We start from the raw sequence: 4,230 nt of genomic DNA on the forward strand, positions 1-4,230 counted from the left end.
GAGGAAAGCAGCTCTGGACATGGACACACAGAAGCAAAGAGAGAGAGAGAGAGAGAGAGAGAGAGAGATAGATCTCCATTCATTGAGCACAAAATATATGCCCCAAAGTCGCATCCCCAGGAACCCACATCCCTAGCCACACCTACCAGCCCACAGTTACCACTCAGTTAGTCCCTGTCTGGGGATTTATGCACTTAAGCATAAAGGGAGTGGAAGAATTCAATGTTAATTTCCCTCAACTTTCCCCTGGCAGAGAGACTCCTGATGAGGATGCAGGTAGCAGCTGGTACTTGGGTCAGAGTCCCACTGAGGATCTGCAGCTCCCCAGTCCACTGCACCCCTGAGTGAGCTCTCAGCTGTGGAGGGTAAAAGGCAATGTCTGAAGAAGAGAGAGGAAAGGATGGAGACCATTGGGAGCTGCCTGGGGGATGCTGAGAGCCGAGGGAGCTGAGAAAGTGTCGGAACTGCCTTCCAACAGATGTAGTGAAGCGCACTAGACGAGCTAGTGTCTTTGGGGCTGAGCAAGATGATGAGTGTCGTGACCCAGCCGGCCACCCAGCCTGGCCAAGAATCACACTGAGTAGGGAGTTGAGTCAACCATAGAGGTGCAGCAATTTCAACGTTATTGTGTCAGGGACAAGGTTATATAGTGATAGGAGGGGGTAAGAAGAGACAGTAGCGAGAACCAATAAGGGGCAGTTATGTCACTATCACTAAGGGGCCTAGGCAGATTTCAGATTAAACCATTAGGCAGGGCTAAAGTCATAAAAGCCCATGAATGCCAATCCAGCCAGGTCACGTATATGGAAATGCTCTGGAAGAACCCATGAGGCCACCTCAGCCAACACCCAATAATGGCCGCAGTCCCAAAGGAGGTAAAAAGTTCCAACAAGAAAGAGCAACACTGGAGGAGAAAGTCAGAATATAAAGTAGTTGGGGAAGTGACCAGGACCACAAAAAGAGAAAAATCTTTGACAGAGGAAATGAGAGGTTATAGAGGTTACTGATAATGGTGTGCTTCCTGGTCACAGGAAAACATGAGGAAAATCCAGTGAGAAAGACATATGCCAAATGGAACTCGGCCAGGTATCCCAGCTATCCCAGGGGCATCCAGGACTCTTCCCTTTGTCACAAGCCCTTCCCTCAGGATTCATCTTCTTGAATATTTGTGGCTTAGGGAACAAAAAGCATGCTTATGTTCTTCCTAAAATGTCTCATTGTTGCTCCCCTTCACACCACCACATCTCCTGATTTTCTCCTTCCCCACACAGCTTTCCTCCGACCCAGACATGAACTCCTATTTTTACACAATCTCACTTTGCCATCTGACGGCTCCCACCTCACCAACACCAACCTCAGCTTCCCTCCTGAGAAACCCATGGCCTGTCACCCTTCCTGCCTGTACTGGGCTTCTCCTTTCCCCTTCCTCAAGTTTCTCTCTTGACCTTCTGACTTCTCTACATAGGGCCTGTGTATTTTGTTCTCTTACAGCAAATTGCTTGCAGTAAAAGAACATTCAGCCTGAGCTCCATGGGGATCTCCTGAAAGGGACACTTGTATTGAATTACCCTGGCCTCAATGGCCTTATATGTAAAATTACTAGAAAGAACTGAATATTAACTATTATCCTATTATCCCTTTTGATTCTGGTGTTCTGTGTGACTTGCTGTCCTCCCATCTCTTCCCATCTGAGTGTCCTCTCTCCCCCCCTTTGCTTCTCTCTCCTTTCTTCTCCCTCCTGCTTCTTCACTTACCTTTAATCTCATTCTTCACTTAGCTTCCATCTCAGCTCCCAGGGTCTCATCTATGTTCTCTTGCTCCTATTCATTCAGTCTAACCTCAATCCTTTCTCCTTGGCTCCCTTTCCAATCCTAGAACAATAATTCATCACACAGCCCTGAAAATCCTCTGTGTGAAGTCAGCACACATAGTGATGCAGTTGTTTCTGTCGAGATGACCCAGGATATTCCTTAAAAAGACATGAGAGTAGAAAACACCCAGAAATGAGAAACTATATTTCAAACTGTTTCAAACACATAGCTGCATTTACAATGAGATAAGGGCATTTCTTTTGGGAAAAAAAAAGCAAAGAAATGTAAAACTGGAGGAGAAAATACCATCTGGCATCAGTGTACACAAGATATTGTTACACCCCAGTTCCCTAGTGGTCCCTAGTGCTTCCCTACTGTGGTCTCCTTGGTCTGAAGATAGGGTCTTAGTGGGCAAAAATGTTGAAGTTGGAATGCAGGCTTCTTTTATATCCTCGATTCTATGATGGAATAATCTAGAAAAACATCCATCCAAGAATCAAGGAAAGGAAGCTATCTATCTTTTTGCTGAATGTTGGTTGCTTTTGCTTTTCACATTCTGAGAAATACAATTCTCTGGTCTGAGTTACAGTTAACAAATATTTATTTGCATGATCCCACAATAAAATGCATAATAACAAAAAAGTGAATGCAAATGTTTGACAACTCTATGAAACCTGGTAAAATTTAAAGCAAAGTAAATCAAGGAAACCCCTTCAAACAAGCTGTGCAGGATACACACACAAAAGCCTTTCTTAGCATTAGCTACAATCCAAAACTAGAGGTCAGAGTTGAAAATAATCCACCATGAATGGAAGTCATCAGACATAATAAACAGCTTAGTTTAATCAAACAGATAATTATATTTGAAATGCTGAAAGTTATGAAGAAAATCATAGATGGAAAGAAAGTAAATAATTTAAAAAATAAAATAATGGCACATTGGTAAAACAAATTTAACTTATAAAATTATTAGATGTTTTTGCTTTGATTACATAAAATTGAAAAGGTGGGTTAAACAAAAGAAATTGAAATAACTTTGAAATACTTTTGAAACAAAAGATGTGAAAAGTTTTTTTTTTTTTTTTTTTTTTCAAATGCAATGCAGATATAAAGGCTATGGAAAATGCAAAAAGCATTAAAAGATAGAAAGCCTAGCTGGGTGAGGCAGCTTCCACCATTGATTCCAGATACTCAGGAACTGAGGAAGAAGGTTTGAATGTTTGAGGTCAGCCTGGGCAATAGTGAGATTCTGTCTCTAAAGAAATAAAATTAAAATGTGGTTCAGGGGTGTACTGTCTTAGGTTTAAATCCCAGTATAAATTAAATGTATATATTTATATAACAATTATACAAATCCCAATATAGTCATATGGGAATTTTATTTTAAACTTTATTATTTGTTCTAATTAGTTATACATGAGAGCAGAATGCATTTTGACTCATTGTACACAAATAGAGCACTATTCTTCATTTCTCTGGTTCTGTACAATGGAGAGTCACACCATTTGTGCAATCATACATGTACAAAGGGTAATTATGCCTCTGTCATTCTGCCATCTTTCCCATCCCCATATCAACTCATTTACTCTCACACCCCTCTGCCCAATCCAAAGTTCCTCCATTCTTCCATTTTCTCCCTCTCTCATTATGGGTCTACATCAATATATTAGAGAAAACATATACTTTATTTTTTTGGTGGGGGGATTGGCTTATTTGGCTCAGCAAAATATTCTCCAACTCCATCCATTTATCTGCAAATGCCATGATTTTTGTTCTTCTTTAAGGCTGATTAATATGCCATTGTGTATATATAGCAGACTTATTTTATCCATGCACCTGTTGTAGGGCATGTAGGTTGGTTAAACAGTTTACCTATTTTGAATTAAGCTGCTATGAGCATTGATGTGAATCTCAACTGATTTCTCAACCCAAACCCTCCAAGCTAGGAGGTCTTTGAATAATATATTTCAAGCTCTGAAAAAAAAAAAACAGATGCCAACCATGAATGTAATACACAGAAAAATTGTTTCAGACTTGAAGATAAAATTTAAACCTTCCATGATAAACAAAAATTTAAAGACTTCACAGATAGAAAGCCTACACTACAGAACATTCTCAACAAAATATTCCATGAGTTTGAAGTGAAAAAAAAAAACACCTATATTAAAGGGACATTCAACCAATTGAGAAACTAAGACAAATCAAAAACCAGAAATAAATCAAAATTATAGGAAATACAAGTCATATCTCAATAATAATCTTGAATGTGAAGAGCCTAAACTCATTAATCAAAAGACAAAGACTGACAGATTGGATTAAGAAGCAAGACAAAACAATGTGCTGCCTTCAAGAGACTTACATCATAATCAAAGACAATCACAGGCTGAAGGTAAAAGATGAAAATAAACTTATCACTCAT

This window comes from Marmota marmota, unplaced genomic scaffold (genome assembly GCF_001458135.2).
Source record: "Marmota marmota marmota unplaced genomic scaffold, marMar, whole genome shotgun sequence".
NCBI lineage: Eukaryota > Metazoa > Chordata > Mammalia > Rodentia > Sciuridae > Marmota > Marmota marmota.